Source organism: Neophocaena asiaeorientalis, unplaced genomic scaffold, assembly GCF_003031525.2.
Source record: "Neophocaena asiaeorientalis asiaeorientalis breed wild unplaced genomic scaffold, Neophocaena_asiaeorientalis_V1.1 scaffold14, whole genome shotgun sequence".
Classification (NCBI taxonomy): Eukaryota; Metazoa; Chordata; class Mammalia; order Artiodactyla; family Phocoenidae; genus Neophocaena; species Neophocaena asiaeorientalis.
Genome location: NW_020175192.1, coordinates 9,970,363 through 9,992,782, shown reverse-complemented (window position 1 = coordinate 9,992,782; position 22,420 = coordinate 9,970,363). Strand labels below are relative to the sequence as shown.

Below are 22,420 nucleotides of genomic sequence, written 5' to 3'. Positions count from 1 at the left end.
ATAAACTTTAACTTCTGAACTACGTCGATTGGTTAAAAAAATTCAGCCTGTATGTGGCAATTGGGAATAGAATGATTTCCTCTAAAATTATTCCAAGTATTTTTAAAATAAATACTTGGTTGATGAAAAATATAGAATATGTGTGATAGGATAACTGAATGCATTACATAATGTCCTTTGCCAAAGAAAGCTTACATTATTACAATGGTTAGGAGGGAAATTAATCTGAGTAGTCTTAATATAATAGTGATAATAATCATAATGGAATGAATCACCCTGTATTGCAATTATGATTCAGTAATATATATTTTTGGAGATCAACTCTTTCATGATGTGTTGGAATGGAGTGCAGTAACAGGAGAGCAGTGATTTCGGCTAACACCTTAAATAGTCTGAAAAAAGCTAGCACAACAGAAGAATCCATTTTCTCCACTGAATTATTAAATGCCCAAAGAAGTATCATGGGGCAGATAAAGAAGTATATGAGTCTGGAAATGTTAGATCGGCCTCTGTTGGACAGAATTGTCAATTTGTTAATGAAGCATGGCTTGTGTTGAACAAGACAAGCTGGGTCAAGCATTTGAAGATGCTTTTGAAGTACCGAGGCAACATTCAACTGGTGATCTTCAGTACTCCTCAGATTACAAACATTACCTGGCTTTCATTAACCACTGTTCTCACGTCAGAGGAAATTCCAGCAGCTGTGGTGTGCTGCCCACAGAGGAACTGGTTTACAATTGGAGAACAGTAATATATTTTGTATAATAATATACCTCTGTTTTGAAGGAAATATTCATCAGTCTCTGCAGAACATCCCTGAAAACCAGCTGGTGCAACCAACTCGTCTCCAGCAAAAGGGAGGAAAAGGCAGGAAGGAGCTCCGACTGTTTCAATACCTTCATGAATCCCTGTGTAATCCCGAGGTGGCATCTCGTATTCAGTGGATAGATCAAACCAAAGACATCTTTCGGTTTGTATCAAAAAACAAAGAAAAACTTGCCCAACTTTGGGGGAGAAGAAAAGGCAACCGGAAGACCATGACTTACCAGAAAACAGCCAGAGCACTGAGGAATAATGGAAGAACTGGGGAAGTCATCAAAATTCGGAGAAAGTTAACTTACCAGTTCAGTGAGGCCATTCTCCAAAGACTGTCTCCATCTTATTTCTTGGAAGAAGAGATCTTCTACTCACAGTATCTTCAACCTGATCGAGGATATCTCAGTTTAAATAACTGGAATGCAAGTTATAATTATACATACACCAGTTACCATGATCTAAGTCACCCTGATTGCTAAATATACTCTTATACATCAAAATTTTCTGGCATCAGAAATCCCTACAAGTTTTAGGATTTTTCTCTGAAAGCAAATACTGAAAAACAAAACAAAAACCCCAAACTTCAGGGCTTCCCTGGTGGCGCAGTGGTTGGGAGTCCGCCTGCCGATGCGGGGGACGCGGGTTCGTGCCCCATTCCTTTATTGCTATCTTTTATGAAGTAGCATATAATCTATACTAACTTGGTGAAAAATTTTGCCAGTGAACAACTTTAAAATGATCAAGTCCCATTTGAAAATATAGACTAAATGTCCTTTCTTTTACTATTGTCTATGTAATACTTCCTTCTAGATTAATAATGCTAGTGGAGATACTTGGATGTACATATTGATTTAAACATTATTTTCCTGTCATACACTCAGACAAAAAAGTAATCACTCTAACATGTATCCAACAGCTTTAGCAACAAAACAAAAAGGATTGCCTGTGATAGTGTTCCTGCTAAATTACATTCATGGCTTTAAAAATTTCAGTGACTAAAACTAGAACTACCGTATGGGTATACATCCAAAGAAAATGAGAACACTGATTTGTCACAAGGGTGTAATGTACAGCACAGGGAATATAGCCAATATTTTATAATAGCTTTGAATAGAGTATAATCTAGAAAAATACTGAATCACTATGTAGTACACCTAAAACTAATATAATACTGTACATCTGAAACTGATATTGTAAATCAACTGTATTTCTGTAAAATAAATAAATAAAAATTAACAAGTAAAAACTTAAAAAAAATATATATATATGAGTGTGGCAGAGGAAGAGTGTGTGTTTCTTCTCCTAGGAGGCATCTTGTGGAAGCCAAGTTGGAGAGAGGGTGGGATAAGGAAGGGTGGGCTGGAAGAATTCTCAAGGCAAAGACAGATCCCCACAGAACGTGTTATTCAGGCCTCCGCTCCCATGGGCAAGCTGGATTCACTCTAAGGGACTAAGAATACGACCAATTCCAATATGCAGATGCAGGGCAATAAAGATACAGGTAATGTTTGCTGAGCACTTGCTGTATGACCAGGAAGTGTGCTAAGGCTTCCCCCCAGAGATAATTCACTCTCACAGCCACTCATGAGACAAATCATTATTTTTATCCTCATTCTTCAGATGAGGAAACTGAGTCAGTGGTGTTAGGAAACATGCTCAAGGTCATACCAGTGGTAACTGTGGGGCTGGGATTTGAACTCAGCCTGACTCCAGAGCCCACGCTCTTAACCATTAAGTGAAATAGGATAGCGTCATGTTCAGGATGTCTTTAGATGTGTCTATACACACACTCAAATATTTGGAGGCAACAGGGCCCTATGTCTGGGTTGGTGCTAAGGCAGAAATACTTGGAGATGCCTCTTTCGGTTGCCAGCTTTTGGCTGTAATTAAATTTCTTATGTCCATATTATTAAAATATATTAAAACTAGATTAAAACATGCCAGACATTTTGTGGATTTTATAGAGCATTTCCATTCACAAACACTAATCCAGTTAGATAGATTCTTCTCTTAGTTCTCCGAGTGGTGATTTCTAAAGTCCTGTAGAAAAGCCTTTAAAAAAAAAAAAACAACTCTATGGACTTGAATACCTATATTTTAGTATATTAATGCCTTGTGTCTTAAGGTTGTTCTTTACTCACCTTGAAAATTGATATGTTACATGATGCCCACTTTACAGATAAAGTTGTGTCTGCAAATGATAAACCCTAAAATATAGCCAAAGATAATTAAATCCACACTTTGTTTCCTTTTATTGAGCCACATTGATGTCTTTAAGCATCAGAGGAGGAGGGAAGTTAGCATTCCAGGTCTTTAGTTTCTTAGCATACAGTAAGACTGAAGAGAGTAAATATAAATATACTTCATCTCATGGTCCCCTGGACCAGAATTTCTGGAGTTCTGAGTTCTCCTCTATTCTACCCCTCATTTCCTCATCAAGCATTGTTGCCTTAGAAAGGGTTAAAACAGTTATTATATGTCTAATCAAATAGCTGGTATGACTTAAAATTGGTAAACCATTAGATAAATTATAATTGCAAATTCTGAATAAGAAAACAAAAGACATCAGAAAGTCTTAGGCAGAGACTCACTGAATCAATTAAGGATAGAGAAAAGGTTGTAGTACAAGCTGGCAATATTGCTTATATATTGCCTCATGTATATAATAAAAGAGTGACTCATGAACCTGAAATTATAAAATTAAGTATGGGAGATATGTAATATTAGATCATCCTCAAATGAAAAACAGTGTATTATTTATACCAAAAATAGTATGCCACGTAACGCATTTTATGTATAGGCATTTTGTTGGTGTACTAGTACATGCAAACTTGGAAAAAAAGAACACTATTATTTTTATGATTTAGTTGGGGCATGACAACTGCTGTTTAAAAGAAGAAAACAACTCTTAGTGTTTTAATACAGTAAAAACTTATATCTTGCTGACTTAGATTCCAGCACAGTTGTTCTTGGTTGGGTTACTCCTCTAAGAGGTGACTTGGGGATCTTTTTCTCCTGTGCTGTAACAGAGGACGATGCCTCCTCCATCTTTGACACTTGGCTTCAGCGTCACTCTGGCAATATACAGCCAGTATTGTAGGCAGAATGAGAGCGTCCAAAACAGCCCATGTGCACATGAACACACACATACACACACACATTCTTAACTGCCTTGGTTTGGAAGTGACACTCGCCTTCTGCTCTCATCCCATTGGTCAGAATTAGTCACGTGACCCCCACCTAGGTTTAAGGAGGCTGGGAAATGTAGTTTGGTTTTGTGCTCAGGGAGAGGGAACATATTTGGTGCTCAGTTAATCACTCTCTCTGACAGAACTGGTTCAAAAGTCGTACCAGTAAAGTTAAAAATAATTCTGTTCATTGCACTCCACAAGATGAATTGATTAAAGTAAAATATACATGCATACCCTTGTACCCTTACTTTGCATAGTGAAGCACAGTGCAAAGCATATTCCTTAAGCTACTAATTTCAAGACTTGCCATTATAAACTATAGGCATGTGTTTCTAAATTGATGTGAAAGAAGTATCGGATCTCAGAAAATATATCATCTGTCATCATGTTGGCAACCTAATCTATACCTGAAGATTGCTGAAATATTTGGACCAGAAGAGAATGGAAAGGTCATCTCCATTTTGTGAGAGAGTGTGTAAGTGTTTCACCTGGGATTCAGTTGAGTTAGTATTTCATAAGCATAGATATAAATTTGGCTAAGGGGCACAGCGACAATGCAGCAAAAGTCATGGGAAAAAAATCATTGTATTTTCAGACTAAAAATTTTCTAAGAAAAGAAGTACCTCAGGTAAATAGCATTTTAAAAAAGTAACTGAAAGATAAAACAGAACATATAACAGAAATGGTAATAAAAAGTCTCAGTTCCATGGGAAATATTTGCCAATTACTCTCTTCTTCAGCCATACTTGAGTTCTGAGATAAACTCAAGATTCTTGAGTTATGACTGACCATATATGTTTTGTGAATTGGAGAGTGGGTTAGCAAATTCAGGGTTCAAAAAATTGTGAGATTTACTACTGTGCTCTTTTGGATTATAAATTTGGAAAAAGTTGCTGCCTAGAAATATGTGCTGTGTGTAATTACTCCCACCTGCTGGGTAAAATCTTTACTACATGGGCATTGAACTTCACTGCCACCGCAGGGTGAGGAAGAGTGCAATACGACCCCGCCACATCACAGGGTTTGTGAACAAGATCCTTTGTTCACGGTGACTCTTGGCCTGACGGTCACTTCCAACTTCCAAATGTAGCTTAACTTAGACTGGAAACTGCAAGGCAATGCTTATCCTCTGAACAGAAAGATTTATTTCTCCCCTAAAAGAAAAGCCAAATGGAGGGGGAATGGAATGACCAATGAACCTGCCATATTTATCCAATAGGTAGTTAAGCTCTAAGGGAAGTGAGACAGGAAGGGAAATGGTTCTAAGTTCCCATTTTTCAGCTAATGGGCCCACATGGCAGGAACTTTTCCTTGGTCATTGGACACCCTACCCTATCCTTGGTCATTGGACACCCTACTTATCCTTGGTCATTGGACACCTTCTTGGTGTGTGTGAGAGTGCTGAATTCCGAAACAAAGATGAGTTTCCAACTCTTAAAGTTACACTACACTGTTTGGTAAAGGATAGTGGGAACCCACAAGAGTATATTACAGTCTTTGATGATCTGGGCATCAAAACATGGGCAGGCTTTTGTTTCTAAGTGGAAGGGACATTTTCTGGGGATGTAAAACCTGGGAAGAACATGGATAAGCATCTATGCTGCTGTATGAATAACTCCTTTCACCCTTGGCAGGTGACGTGAGGCTTAGGAGAAAACGTGGTTTGGGTTTTCTTTTCTTTTGCTTTGCTCACCAGCACTGCTACCCCTCCCCACCAGTAGTTTAGGAAGGAGAGTTCCTGAAATGTAATCCTCTTTTGTCCCCAAGAATGGGTCACAATTGGAAGTGTGTAACTACTCCTTCTTAACTAATTTCCTCGGTCCTGGAAGAAGACAGACATAGTTAGCAAAGGTGAAGACACTGGTATGTCAGGAATATAATTCATGTTAGGGTTCTTGGCCTTGAGTTTGGCTCCTGTGTGATTGACAGAGCTGAAGAGCTTCCTTTTATGCTAAGAAGTCTTTGGTTAAATTGCAGGCTTGGTTTTCTGTCCTTCAGCAACTAAAGTAAAGAGAAATCAGTGGCAACATAGAACTCATGAACCACTGGCTCCTGTAACTGGCAATGGCAATTGTGTGTGTGTGTGTGTGTGTGTGTGTGTGTGTGTGTGTGAATTTCTTGTTTTTCTTCTTATTTTTATTTTCTCACTTTACCCCACCTCAACCTTTTAATCACGCTTCATTCTGTATGTTCTGTTGCCTTCATGTCTTCCTTCTCTTGGTTTCCCTATTCTACATCCCTTTTTCCTTTACTCTTTTAACCTCACTTACAATAACGCCATCAGCTGTAAACACTACAGAAAACGCTAGTTTCACTGTCTCCATGTGAAAAAAAAGAAAAATTCAACCAAGGGAGAGGCTGAAAACATCTATCTTTGAATTTAGAAGGCTTTCTGCCAAGAAAATTATCTTCTGAACCTCCTTAGATCTTGCTGTCCTCATGAAACACACCAGCCAATAAGCTGCCTCCCGACATGAGCTTGAATATCTGGGTTGACTTTGGCTGTGAGCCGTTCCAGCCAATGAAAGCAGACACCCTAGGCCAGTGTTTCCCAGATAGTTAGATTTTATGGGACAGTAAAATCTCCAAAGAAAAAAATGAAGAGACTGATATAGATTGCCTTTTATTTAGATTTTAACAAGTAAAACGTTTTTTAAAACTCCATTATTACCATTATTTCACAAAAAGGGGCATTTTAGGAAAGATAATCTCAACATAAGTTGAATAAATTTAGCCTATGAAAAACCCACTGCTTTACCTTTATTATCTCAGTTTATCAAAGACTGGGTATGGATATCAACCAGCATTGATACAACTTTAGATCCTTGAGTCCAGTAAAACTGTTCCTTTTCCCATACCAGTGGTTAAGCCTTTGGGCTGATGGCTTTGCCTCTCAGGGGCCCTTATATCCTGCTGCATTTATATTGAGGATCTCCATTTCATTCTTCGAGTTACAATGTCCCAAAGAGGCTAGTGGTAAATTCTTAGCCCCGATGTATAAATGGAAGCATAAGAAATAAAATGAATTTGACCCACACAGAAAAGCTAGTGAGTGGGTCAGCTTTATTTCTACATTTTTGTGGGGGGAAGGGGAGTTCTGTGCAAGCCAGGGTGGTAGGAGCCCCAGGCAGGGGTAGGTAGTGGGAGAGAAGGTATGGGAGGAGCGAGGTGCTGAGAAGCACAAAGATGTGGCCCTATTCTTGAGTGACTGCCATCTAAAAAGACATAGATACATACCCAGTTCATAACACAAGACAGACATTAGTCAATGCTTAATAGATACATGAGAAAGTACTATTGAAGGGCAGAGAAAGGAGTAATTCCTTTCACGGAATTAGTACTTCAGAGATCACGGAAGTAGTATTATGTGTAATTATGTTATTGCGTGATTACTTGATAATTTCTCCCCTTCACAACTACAGTATAAGATCTATGAGGGCAATATCCCTATCAGATGCGACAACCTCTGTATCACAGCTCTTAGCATAGTGCCTGGTATCTAGTACATGACCTACAATATTTCCTGAATGAGTAACTGAGTGCCTACAATGGTAGGGGCTATGAAAGATACCAAGAAATTAAGGTTTCATTCATTGCCTTTAAAGCATCTGCAAGCCGATAGGTTTATAACATGGCAGATGTGTTCAGTCAGCTCTTTGCTTGTGTAGGAGATCACAGATGGTCATAGTAACTTAATTATTGCATTCTGAAATGGAATTTCATCTCCACTCAGCTTTTCCTTAGGCATGGTCTCTGATGCCATATTTACCAAGACATCTACTTGGAAGTGGATGTCATACTGTGTAGAACCATTACAGACAAATGTTATAGCCTCTTGCCAAGTAATGATTTATGTATGCTGGGCAGTTGCTTCAAAGGCTGATTTTAGTCACTTTATTTGCTATATTCATGTACTTCTTGGGGAAGGGGGCCAGGTGGGGTGGCAATCCTTTTTTTTTTTTAAGCTAGTAATTATTTGCAGACGTCCATGGGCAAAGTGCTAAGCTCACACCTGGGAACAGAATCCTGGGATAGACGGTGGCCGTGGTGATATTATACATCTCCAGATTGTGGTTTGCCAATTGAAATGCAGACATGTGCAGAAATGGCCTCATTGTCACTCCTTGTTTTTGTAATATTATCCTTGGCTCCACAGATTCTTTTTTTTTTCCTTTTTCTACTGTCAACAGTGTTTCAGCGGTGAGTCATATTATCCGGTGACATCAAAGGAAGCAAAGTTACATATGTCAACTTGGCAGGAATTGTCCACTTACAGCAACTTTGTGATAAGTTGCGTTTTTCTACCATTTTCACCTTGAGTGATGAAGTATCCACAGTTTGAAGAGACACCATGGAGCCTCCCTTGATGCTAACAGTGCTCTGTCTAATTGAGCAGCTATTGCTTCAGTACTGGAGGGGAAGGAACCTGTGATCTTCGGGTAATCCTTCCCTATGAGTAGTGGGAACGTATTCCCAGAGTTGATTGCCTTTGTCTATAGGTAATGGAGGCTTAACTGGCTTAAAAGTTATAGCCAGTTTCATCCTCATTAAGTTTAATGGTTTGTGTAATGACCATGTGTGCAACTAATGGAATAACCAAAAGAACAATTCGTGAACTGTTTGTGGAAGGATACCTTTACCATTCAAAATGGACATTAAACTATGGCTGGTTTCATTGCAAGGCAAAACTTCCCTTCTTTATTTTCTAGTTAGGTTTATATGCAGCCTACAGGGTATGGTGTGAACTGTATCTTAGGCAAAAGGCTGAAGCTTTCAAGCTCATGAGTTTGGACTTTTGAGTGTTTTCTATTATTATTATTGCTATTATTTAAATCAATGTGACATATAATGAGTAGCTCATAAAAATTAATTTAGATGTAAGACAAATTAATGGAAGTTAAAGCCAAAAATCCAACTAGGGAGAGCCAAATATGCACATTAAAATGACAGCCTCTGCCCCATCCCTTGATGACCCATAGAAAGTAGGAAATTTTGGTTAAGATGGCACCTCATATTATGTAAACTAGAATGTAAGTGCCATGAGATTAAGAATTGTTTCTGTTTTATTCACTCCTGTATCCTCAGGGTCTAGGAAGTTGCCTAGCATATAACAGGTACTCAACAAATATTGAACATAAGTCGTTGATGCATATATATATATAACCCATCTTGGGTGAGATAGCTTTGTTTCATTTCCGAGGGCGTGAAATTTCTTTCTTGCAGAAAAAGAGTAGAAAAAAATGATCTCTACGAAAGAATTCAGCCCTGATCTATCTTTCTTCGCAAAGATCTTTTCCTGAGAGCAAACCACAGGGATTTGTGGTTGTCACCATCAGTGATAGGTTTGGGGTATGATAAAGTGTAGAAAATAGCTAAGTAGAAGAGAGTACATGCTTTATAAAATATAATTCAAAATAGTAGCTATCAGCAGCAGAACTTTGTAGGAAGCACATGGTGGGAAAATATAAACCCCACCCTGGTGACGGCATCAGCTACAAACTGAGAAATGAACTGGACAACCAAACGGGATGTGTCTTAAGCAGCCCTTAAGATCAAACGACCAGAGATAACCATGGATCTTTGGAGCCTCCACTTTCTTCTTTCTAAAACAGCTAAAATCAGTAGGGGAATGAAAGGGAAATGGCTTTATTATCTGTGAGTAGTGTGTCCCTCCCTCTGGATATCCATCTCTCCAAACATGCATTTTTATATTTCTTGGGAGTTCTAGCTAATAATTCCATTTAGAGAAAAATGTGCCCCTACCTTCCAACCTTCCCCATTTTTACATCACTGATTTCTCATCATTCTGACACATTCAGTCATCTCACATGTAACTCAGCTGCAAGAATAATCATGGCCCAGTGATGTGCTGGCATCATGGAGGGTAAAGAAAAATAGAAACTATGGTAATTGTGGAAGAAACAGATCTCAAATGGGAACATCAATCCCAGTGATCAGTTTATGGTCCAGGCGAATGGCGTTAGTTCAGGAAATTCAATTCAACAAAAATATATTGAGCACTGGGATATGTCACCGAGCAGTGCAATGCTCTCTGCTCCCTGGCACTTATGTTCTAACACCTAGTATGGGTGCTCTTAACGACATTGTAAGTCTTACTGAGCTGGAACCATGAAGTTTTGCAAGAGGTTTTCCTTTAAATTAAATTAACACTATCCCTGTAGAAATCTAGAGCTGGAATAAACAGGGAAGTGAGGGTCCTGTTGCCTAAGTCCTGCTGGTTGAATTTAGTTTTCCACTATGCAAGTCAAGAGCCCAACTTTTGTCTGCATTCTGAGGAGCTTTCCACAAAGAGTATGTATTTTGACAATTAACCAAGACTTCATATTTTTGGGAAATGAGATGTTTTAAAACATGAAATCCATGAAGAGAGAATTATAAAATCAAAGGATCCTTTATGAAGGAGTAGGAATCAACTGGCTTAGAACTTCATTTCCTTTATATTTTGGCTGAAGTGTGACCTTTTCAGCAAGGCCTTCGTTGACCACCCATCCCATCCCTCCTCCTGGTACAGCCCATAACCTCCCTTACCTCTCTGTTGGCTTGTACCATCTGACACACTATAAATGTCCTTATTTATTTGTTGATTATCTGTCTCTTCATTCTGGAATACAAACTCCATGGGGGCAAGGACTTTTCCATAGTTGTTGCCAAGTGGTGTTAGGAGACTCCCATCTAAAGCTGAAAGGCATCTCCTTTTCTGGATCTGTGATCTTTGGCATTTTCCTGTCACCACAAAGCTTAAGATTCCCTGTGGTCAATGCTGGTATCATTGTCATAGGTGACTTTAGGCTTTTAAAATGGTTAAATCAGATGTTTGAGTGGATTACTATGTCACCTATCCACCTATAAGGGAGCATCTCCGTGGATACCTGAAACTTGATAGACTCAGTCTTCAAGTTGCAAGACCAAGTGATGGATCACTGTTTTAAGACATCCTTCCTGCTTTCTCTGTCTGTAGGTGTGTCTGGGTGTTCTTCTCCAGATACCAAGTCATGGTACAATTGGTTTTCATAGAACTGACTCTCTAATTCTGCTTCCTATAACCACCCATGAAGGAACTTTGAAAGTGTGTGGTGATGAAACATGTAGGCATTTGAGATTTGTCAGTGTGAACACATAATTTGAGAGTAGGGCCCAAATGACCAAAAGAAAATAAATTCTCATGTTAATAACAGTTGTTAGGAATTCACTAGTGCCAGGAATTCTGGGGTTGAGATTCTAGAAGTTGATGGTTTGGTGATGGGCTGCTTGACATTGATTAGTGAAATTTAAGTGTATGTAGTTTGAGAAAGTGGTGGAAATTAGAGAATCATTTGTAGCTGGTGAAGAATGTGGAGGCATGGAACACTGTGGAAACTCGGGAATTGATTTCTCCATACAATTCTAAGTTATAACTTTCTGGTCCAAAGATGGAGGTAAGAACAAGTTATTTTTCCTCTAAGTAAGAGGTTACACAGAAAATACTAACACACAAACTATGCATAACACAAAAGCAAACTAGAATGATTTCTTTTATCCATTATTTTATGGGTTGAATTATGTACACTGCTCCCTCCCCTCCCAAAAAAAGGTATGTTGACGTCTTTACTCCCAGTATCATGGAATGTGACTTTCTTTGGAAATAGAGTCCTTTCAGGGGAGTTAGTTAAGATGGAAGCATACTGGAGTAGGGTGGGCCCTTAATCCAATATGACTGGTATCCTTATAAAAAGAGAGAAGACACCGCCATGTGAAGAAAAGACACAGAGATTGGAGTGGGTCATCTACAAGCCAAGGAATGCCTGGGGCTACCAAAAGCTGGAAGAGGCAGGGAGGGATTGTCCTTAGAGGCCATGAAGGGAGCATATGGCCCTACAACATTTTGACTTCAGACATCAGGCCTCCAGAACTGTTAGACAACAAATTTCTGGCTTTTAAGCCACCAAGTTTGTGATACTTTCTTTCTTATAGCCATCTTAGGAAACTAATATACCTTCCTAGGCCCAGGTGGTGAAGTAAAGGGAAGACCCCAATTCAAAAAGTGAAGTTAAAGGCTATAGCTTCTCACCACTTGTGATAAGATGTGTATGCTGTTGGCACAGAAGAGAGTTTGCTTCTTCTGGAAGCCTGTGAGGTCCTCTGTCTTGTCTAGTAAGCGGAGGACTCGCTGGAGTATCTCAGCAGGTCAAATGGCAGCAGCCAAGACTAGGTGTCTGTACTGTTGCCTTCAGCTGCCTGATGGAGCATTCTCAGGCCGACTTTATTTAGGATGCCTTTGGGATTAGTCCCGGCTCCAGAGAAGCTGGCAACGCTGACCCCCCCAAATTATTTTAAAATGCATGAATTAAAGCCCGTCATGCTCTAATTTTTCCAATGCGCCACTGATGTCTAAAAATCAGCCTAGTGCATTTCATCCGGTTGCATCAGCTAGTCTTGTATTTGACATTTTTAAGCTTCAGTTAATTGAGGACCAGAATGATGGCCAAGCAAAGAATGTTTCATTAAAGATGGAAATGATTTGAGGTATCTAGCCCCTCCCCAAAGTGATTGTCCTAGGGACACTTACCAATTCACTTGTGGCTTCTAGGTAATTTGTGTTTTTATGATACCCACAGATCCTCCTCTGCATTCTTCTCAGTGATAACCAGAGCAGGCTGGGAATCGTTTACTTGTATCTGGTGTCCTACATTCCTCACACTTACCCTTTTGTAGCTTCTTCCAGTATCACTTACTTCTGTCCATCAGTGGATTTCCTTTACTTCCTGTGTGTCTATCTTGTTGGGAGTTTATGGAGGGGAGGAGAGGATGAGTAGACTTTTGTGTGTGTAAAGGTAATCCCAAATCTTTGTCGCCCTCTGTGTTTTAGGAAGAAGAAAAATGGAACTAAATACCTAATAAAGCAAATTTTAAAAATTCTTTAGTTAAAAAAAGGACTTTGTTTCAGGTACAGCAGTAGAATGTTCAACCTGTGTCACTCATTTAATCCAGAGCATAAAAATGTATATTTAGTGATTATGCAGATAGCAAACTTGTGACATTTAATTTGACATTTTAAAAGAAACACAGATGTAGAAATATTGTCTGGAAAGCATTATGACTCTACCAGTATTATTTGTTTTAAAGAGCAAACCTCATTACAAGGCTATCTTGTTCATCTACCCTTTGACAAATATTTACTGAGTGGTACAGTGAGAACAAGGACACGGTCCCTGGCCTCCTGGGCCCTGTCTAGTAGAGACACAGACACACAAACAGGTAGGACAAGAGTGTCTTGCTCAGAATTGCTGCTGGTGGAGGGCTCTCTGGAACTGTAATCTGAAGAACGAGGGCCATTTATCAGGATAAAAGGTAGGGGAAAGGGGAGGGGAATGAGGTTATAGGAAAAGAAATGGCACATTAAAAGGCCCAGACTTCCAGGAGCCTGCATGTCAGTCGTTACCAAATGTAATTTGGTAGAATGGTTGCTTGGATTGAGAGGGAAGGAGTAGTGAGGGTTGAAACTAAAGATAGAATTAGAGGTCAGGTTGAAGACCTTGTGTTTGGGTTACGGAATTCCTGCTTTATTCAGAAGGCCACGGATGGCTTAGACACTGAGCAGTGACTAAGAAAGACCCCTGTGGCTTTTGTGTGAGAATAGGGTGGCATGGACGAGATCAGAGTGAGGGAAGCCATTCAGGAGGCTGCTGCAGTACCTCAGGCGAGCTCTAGGTGGCGGTGCCACCGGAAATGGGAGTGGAGATAAATATGTGAGTTACAGGAAGGCTAGGTAAGACTTGATTATGAACTTTGGAAGCGGAGAAGAGGGAGGAGTCAGGGCTGGCTTACACGTGAAACATATGGACGTACGTAAGCAATCAAGAGCTCAATGTCAGTGCCACGTGGAGGAATTGTATGCCCTTGAAATGTTCATTTCAAGCAGAGGTGTACATTTTGTTTCTGAAGACTCAATCCGTAACTAAGTTATGATTTCAGACCCATAACTCTGGAAGGTGGGGTCATCCATAGCCTGCCACTCAGTGGTGCCAAGGTCTTGTGGTCGTAAAGACAGGAGGAGCGCTCACGTCCAGCGGGGTTGGGGAGCGGTGCAGAGAGGGGTCTTCCTGACGCCGAAGTGGAAAGAGAAGGAGCCTTAGCTTTCTGACGACAACTCATCCATTGACTTTATCAGTATATTTCAGTCTGAGAGCATCTGCCCCTCGGGAAACACTACAAGGTACACATCTCTCAGGAGATCTCCATTCATTTCCACCACTGAAAAGTTTTCTTATGTGTATGTTTATTTGAGGAAAGTGAGAACGTTTCTCAGGCAGTAACTGCCACGACTAATCATTTAACTAGGTAAGAAACTTGGGAACTTTTGCCAGGACTTTCTTCTGGAAATTGACTGCCCCCTGCAGGCCCTCCTCTTTCAGCTTCTGAGCCAGCTGTGTGTATGTCCTGCCCCATTCCTCTCACTGGCTGTCTGACCATGGGCAAGTTATATACCCTTTATGCCTAAAAGACCAAGAAAGACCAAGAACCCAGGAGCATAGGAAGTGCTACAAATGCAATAAAATAGCGTAGTATTTATTATTAAGTAAGTTGGCAAAATATCTTAAAGCTTTAAGCTCCTTGCTTTTATTTTCTGTACATTTATTGCTGGCCCTCTGTGCCCTAGGGGGGCACTTTTCAACTTGCAGTGCTGTTTCTCTATTATCAGGTCCCAGCTGAACAGACTACCTTTCATATTCAGAAAGTGTTTGGTGCCCATTAGCCACGACCGTCCGGTCTGACCAATGACATTGACAGTGGACCTGGATTTTTTCTTCCCGTCAAGCACAAATGCTTTGTATCCCTTGGCTTTCTTCTATTCATGATCCCTCATGTTGTTATAGTCTTTTAGGCCCTACTTTTGGCATTTAATCCCAGCATCTTTGTGGTTCTTTATATTTTTTCAAGGACTGCATATGAAACTTCGAATACCCACGTGCAACCAGAGATGCGTACAACCTCACACAAATCTGCCTCCATTCTAAGGCCAATCATGTGCTATAGTTCTCCTTGCTTTTTAAATCTGAGCACACGTTTTCATCTGGAGCCTTCTTCACCCTTCTTTTGTTAGTACTGTCTATTAAGTTTTAGTCGGGTGAGTTTGTGTTTTGCCTTGCCAAAGCACTGTCCAATTTCTTCTCAGATCTTTTTGATATATTCCTCCTGCATTTCTTGGATTGGGGGTTTCGGCAGTCCTCTCTGAAGAAATTTTGGCTTCTCTTATACATTTCCCTCCTATGCTTTTGCAAATACATCCATTTGTGCACAAATCAACCTTCCTGTTTTCCGTCTGGTTAAGTATCCTCTGATCCTGGTAGTAAATGTTTTTGGTGTCATGGACCTTTTTGGCATTCTGGTGATGCCCAGAGACGCTGCCTCAAGACGGAGTTTTTAACTATCTGTGTAAGATGTATCAGATTACAAATAAGCCAGTTAAATTGAAAGATAGTTAAATATTTTAAAAATTGTGATATGGTAGTAAACAAGCTTCTTGATTGGTGGATGAAGTAATATGATGTAGCGGCAGGGCTAATAACTGTGATTCTTTCAGAAAATCTGCAATTTCTGTTGCTGAGGAAAATCACAGTTAATATTACTATGGTTTGTTGCTTCCACTTGAAATCAATGGAAATGCTAATTTTCAGTTAGAGTTCAGGGAAAAGGAACATGTGAACATTTTCTTCCCATCCAAGTTCATGGATCCCCTGTATTCTACCCACAGGTGCTAGAGGGGGTATCTAGATCACAGGTTAAGAACTCCTGCTAATAGTCCTTTGTGATTTGAGACTCAGCTCAGGTAACCATCTCCTCTGTAAAATTTTCCCTAAATTCACTAGACCTGCTTCTCTATCTATTCCTATACTATCTTGTTCATCCTCTATTATGCAGTATTCATTTATGATGATGATTACTATTATATTTTCCTGTATTTATTTCCTCTTTGTAAATATCTCTCTATATAAGTATCTCTGTAAACAAGTATATAAAATATACTTTTATTTCCTTGGTGTCCAGGACGGGGTCTGATACAGTGCAGGCAGTCAATAAATGTTTATCTAATAAATGATTGTGAAACCTTGGCCAGCTTCTGGTAAGTTTAAACCAGGTCACAAGTAATAGAAGGACCTGAACTTAATTTATTCCCTTCTACAAGGGGCAGAGTATAAAGCGTTGAACTTTAATAAGAGGTGTGCTTTCAACAAGGGTCTTCTTGGCCAGCTCTGAACCTTTCACTCTGCATTAATATACACCTAATTGCTCATGAAGTCACAGCTATGGACTTATGACCGAGTCTTCAAAGTATTTTAATTCCTTAAGAACATACAAATGGAAAAACGAATTCCCTTGTTAGATAAAAATATATTAAAGATTACCAGCAAACAAATATGTCTATTTATAACCTGACAAAGGAATATTAGTTGTTCACAAGGTATTTATTCTGAGTAACGTGCTGGGAGATTATAAGTAACCTTAACTCTCAGTAAAAAATGTGATTACAGAATAATTTATTCTAATCAGCCTAAATGTATTAAACTTCCCACTAAGGAGCGTGAATTAGCTACTACTTATGTGTGAACTTTTACTTCCATGGCGCCTAATTCTGTTCTATATACAGTCAGGCGTCAAAGATCAGCTGAGGTTAAATATTAAGATGTTTTAGTCATTATTAGAAGGTGGAGGTGGGCACAGTCTCTGATAATAATAATGACATGAGTACAGAGAATCATAAACAGAAAAATACAACGAACTGGAGCCAAAGGAGAGCGATCCATAAGCTTCTTGTGCTCGGCCTTAAGCAGGCTCTCGGGAGTGCTGGCGTAGTTAGTCGAGAAGCTAATTCTCTCTTTCTCTAACACACACTTTCTACTTGAGCTCCTCCCTCCTGTGTTGTCCTGGAGGGAAGGGTAATTTTCAAGGTGACTACAAAATTCTTATCATTATATAGTTTACTCTATATAAAATATTTACCGAAAAATATTCATTCCGGCCCACAATGAATTCCATGAAAAGATTTCTCCTGTGCTTTAAAAATACTCTTTATGTAGAAGATCATTGAGATAAAAGAATATCAATATTGGTGAAGTAAAAGCCATTCCTGCTTCACTGCTTTAAAAATTTCAGTGTTTTTTATTTTTTATTTTTTTTAAATTTATACTGAGTACCTGGGGAGAGAAAAATTACAATGAAATGCTGTGAGGATAAATAAGGTCATATGACCATGAAATGTTTGGAAAAGAATTATAATTTTTTAAAATTTATTTATTTTTATTTTTGGCTGCGTTGGGTCTTCGTTGCTGCGCACGGGCTTTCTCTAGTTGTGGCAAGTGGGGGCTACTCTTCGTTGCGGTGTGCGGGCTTCTCATTGCGGTGGCTTCTCTTGTTGCGGAGCACGGGCTCTAGGCATGCAGGCTTCAGTAGTTGTGGTGCATGGGCTCAGTAGTTGTGGCGCACAGGCTTAGTTGCTCCACGGCATGTGGGATCTTCCCGGACCAGGGCTTGAACCCGTGTCCCCTGCATTGGCAGGCAGATTCTTAACCACTGCGCCACTAGGGAAGTCCAGTTAAGTCCTTTTTTAAAAAAAAATAAAACAAAACACATGGTTAGAGTTATAGTTTTAAGAGAGAGAGAGAAAAAAAAAAGAACCCCATGAAGTTCTAAGGAGGCCCTTGCAAGATTATGTTTCCACCACCATCTGTGAATAGCGGGTGGAATTCTTACATCCCTTCCTTGTAGAATGTGCATTCTAGCTTCAGGAGAATTCTTTGCTACAGATCCACGTTGAAATTTGTAAATCACACAGGCTGAGATTTTCAACCTAACCTCCAGTTGGATGGGCCTTTCCACACTGCCAAGGACTCAGGTCAAGTCTTTTTCTTCCTCTTTCCATCTCCTGTCTTCTTTTTTGGTCCTAACCAGAGAATGTATTCCAGTTCTTATTTTCTTTTTCTATTCAAGCCCTACAGCTCTTCCCAAGGCAAGATGCTGCAGGGATTAGAAAGATGAAGCAGCAAAGTCAAATCGATAGCGACAGTCAGTGAATGCAGATAAATTTCTACAAACGAATGTTCAGCATTATCTCTTGGGCCTCCCACTAACATGAACGTCACTCAGTTTCCTGGTTTAAGGTTCTCACAAAACAAAAATCAAATCCAAGTGCCAGCCACTCAAAGCCTTCAGGTTAATGAGCTTGATCTTCATTAACCTCAATTTAGAGGTCTTGAGTTGACTCACCTTTGGGATAGATGCTGCCACCCAAAAAGGAGTTTATTTCCCATCAGTTAAGCAGAAATAGGAAAATATTCCTCGAGCTCTTGTTAGCCCCTTCAGATACCTTATCCAGCTCTTTAACATTTGGATGGTATGTTGTGGGAAGATGGACTGGGAACTGAGGGTGCTGATGCAAGCAACAACCTAACTCAGCCCATCTCTCCTCTCTGGCCATTCACAGTGATTTCCTTTAAACCTTTGTGTTCATTCAAGTCATGGTTTTCTTAGACAAATAGGATGTGGAGTTTAGAAGGTGGTGGGATCTTGAAAAAATATTCAGTAACTCTTTAATTGTGTATTGTATGAATGTGTGTATATGTACATATTTTGTACTGAATCTGTTTTTCACTTTGTTTCAGTGATTTTCAGGAGTGGTACAGAAATAGCAACACTTCACATGACGTGCTATAAAAGGTTTTTTTTGACCTTTTCTTATAACTCACTGAAACTAGTCAAATTTTTCTATTTTCCTGAAAGTACGTTAAGACACAGTCTTAGAACCTGATACTTTGATGTTTTATTTTTGCTGAGGCCAAACAAAATCAAGGCCCAACCTCAAAAACATTTTCACTTGTCATGAATTTCCTATGAACTGGCATTGAGTTTTATTTAGTCTGTAACATTTCGGGGATTTTGGTAAACGTGATTTCTAACATGATAACATTTAAACTGGGATAACTACTATTTTCTCAATACATGTTAAATTTTATGGAAAAAGTCAGAAGAGCATCGGGTGACTGGACAAATATCTAGTAGAGGTAAAGACATTTTCCTCAAAAGAAATGTCCTTGGTTTTTTCATTAATGGTTAGAGCTATTACATTATACAGTACCATCTACACACTTCTCGTTTTTATTCCTAGTTGGAATAAAACTTAAAGACTTGAGAGTCCTTCCTAAAGAATGTACATGTATTTAATTTTCAAAATGATAGTGAGACTTACTTGTACATTAAGGTAAAATACCAAGGAGGTGGGTTTCCAAGGATACTTTCTTGGGAAGTCTTCTTTTAAAAAACTTTTAATTAAAATATAGTTGATGTACAATGTTGTATTAGTTTCAGGTGTACAGCAAAGTGATTCAGTTTTATATATATAAATCTCTTCTTTCTCAGCTTCTTTTACATTTTAGGTGATTATAAGATATTGAATATACTTCTTTGTGCTGTACAGTAGGACCTTGTTGGTTTTCTGTTTTATATAGACTAGTGTATATATATTAATCCCCAACTCCTAATTTATCCCACCCCTTTCCCCTTTGGTAACCATAAATTTGTCTTCTCTGTGAGTCTATTTCTGTTTTGTAAATAAGTTCATTTGTATCATTTTTTTAGATTCCACATATATGATATTTGTCTTTCTCTGTCTGACTTAACTTCAGTTATTATGATAATCCCTAGGTCTATCCATGTTGCTGCAAATGGCCTTATTTCATTCTGTTTTATGACTGAATAATATTCCATTATATATATTGTATAGATATAATATATGTATACTACATCCATTATATATATGTCTATAATGTGTGTGTGTGTATATATATATATATATATATATATATACACACACACACACACACACACACATACATACCACATCTTCTTTATCCATTCATCTCTTGATGGATATTTCGGTTGCTTCCACGTCTTGGCTATTGTAAATAGTGCTGCTGTGAACATTGGGGTGCATGTAACTTTTCAAGTTAGAGTTTCGCCAGATGTATGCCCAGGAGTGGGGTTGCTCTTGGGAAGCCTTTACAAGTTGATTTTAGTTGACTTGATGGCCTCAAAGGAAGCAGCGAGCAGTGGAATTCCCAGCGGGACCCTTCTGTGTTAAGATCTTCTATTCTGGTAGACGGCGTTCCAGAGACTTTTTGTGTGTAAATAAATAATTGAAATTCTGCAGAATATCTTTCACTTTTCCTAAGCCTGTTTACTCTGGAGAAAAGGTAAACAGGGAAAAGGTTTTCCTGGGGAAAAGGATGGTGTCTTTAAATCCTTCTAAACTCTTATTTTGCATTCCCATGAGTGTACATGCATGAGTGTGCCCACACACACACACACACACACACACACACACTCAGCATTTGAGGGACTAGGCTGTGAAATAATAACACAGCAAAGATAGCAACAAAGGCATTTATTTCTGTAAACAGGTAATAGGATGTATGGATATTACTCTGTTACCTCTGATTTCCTTCTTCCTTTGGTCAGAGATTGGGGGCAAATCATATCAAAGCCATCTTCTGTTCAATATGATTTAATACGTCCTTTTTTATGCCACTGTTCCAAATTAGATTCCAGTGGCTTTTAGGGGTCCGACCTGGGTATAAGGTCAGAATATTGTGACTGTTCATAGGCGGTCATTCCAAGTTACAGCAGAGCAAAGTAAAGAAAGAGTTAATCTTATGCTTATATTACACATGGAGAACACTGAAGCCTCCATAGTCGAAATGCTCTGTCCACTGTGACAGATGAGCGAGGGTAAAGCTGTTAGTGTAATTCAGGTTGACTTGGGTCCAGTGGAATGCTCACTTGACCTCTGTTCATCTTTCCCCATGACTCTCACTTTTTTACCCATTACCTTCTTGGCCTGCTCTCACCAATGAAAACTCATGGGAACATTTAATGATTTAACGACCGAGACTGTTAGCATTGTCTACCTATAGTTTCTCCGGTGGTAACATAAAAATGCCTTCATAGATATATGAGGAAGCTGGGTGAGCTGGATGGCAAGCCACTTTGAATTTCTTGTAGGAAGGACTCTATAGTCATAAGCAAATTCTGCTTTAGCTAGTGATCTCAGAATGCTCCCATTTCTGCAGTTCTTGTTCTGAGGTCAGTTCCTACAGAAATTACTCCATAAGAGCCCAAAGGACGCCCCTCACGATGTGGAGAACTAGCCTGGCCTCGACCAAAAGCTATAAGGGAAAGCCTCTGGCTACCACACTTAGTTCTGGTACCATCGGGTATGTAAATTTACCTGCAAAAATTTGATTATTCTAAGATGAAAAACGAGATGGTTCGAGGTGGACAGCGGAGTCACAAATTTAACACATACCACAGTGCAGCTCCTTTTCAGGTGCTGGTGATGCTACGGAGATGCAGACCGTCATCACTCAGAGTGTGGTCCTTCCTGGGAGCTTGTTAGAAATGCAGGATCTTAGGCCCCGCCTAAGCTCTACCGAGTCAGAATCTGAATTTTAACAAGATCTCCTGGAGATTCTATCTGTACAGAAAAGATTGATAAGCACTGCTGGAAACAATCTGAATTTGATGAGATCATCTCAGTCTTGGTAGCTGGCTTTGCATAGACCTTACTACAGACCCAACCACTCTGTCCTATTTAGGATACGTCTGGTGAAGTCCACCGTCGAACCTTAGCTATTCCTGTGCCTGGCCTATATCACATTCAGGTCCAAAGCCAGTCCTCTTTCCTCTATGCTTTGCTGCCTTGAATGATTGTTCAAACGGTCACACGGTTTTGCTTGCTTACCAGGACGTCCATGGCTGTAATTTTCAATAAAACATAGAGTGCGATCATTCAGGTGGCAATGGGATTGGAGCAGATTATTAAGTTAATTACTTGCATTGTGAAAACCGTCATGTTTTTAACGTTCTTGTTTAGTTTTCATGAATGTCTACCAGGGGCTACAGGTGGGTGCATTAGTGGACTGGAGTTTGCCTTCCTGCCAGTGTGGTTTGCAGTTTTCATGACACAGTGCTTTGGGGTCAGACTGCATGATGTGTTAAATATTGCCAGGGACCCCAGGAATGGGAGAGTCCTTTTCTTATGACATTTTACCTTGAATTATACATCTAAATTTTAAAAAAGAGCAAACAGTTTTAACTTTGTTAGCCTATGCTTTCCTTTCTTTAGTTATTTTTTATTTATTCATTCATTTAAAAATGTTTTATTTTATTTCGGCGTGTATTTGATTAACAATGCTGTGTTAGTTTCAGGTGTCCAGCAAAGTGATTGGGTTATATCAATACATATACATGTATCTATTCTTTTTCAAATTCTTTTCCCTTGTGGGTTATTACAGAGTGTCGAGCAGAGTTCCCTGTGCTGTACAGTAGGTCCTTGTTGGTTATCTATTGCGACCTCCACCTCG

General features: G+C 39.3%; 1 pseudogene; it reads left to right on the top strand.

Moving 5' to 3' along the window:
• The first annotated feature begins 543 nt into the window (after nucleotides 1-543).
• On the top strand, nucleotides 544-1,295 carry LOC112413155 (transcription factor Spi-C pseudogene; annotated as a pseudogene).
• Nucleotides 1,296-22,420: the final 21,125 nt, after the last annotated feature.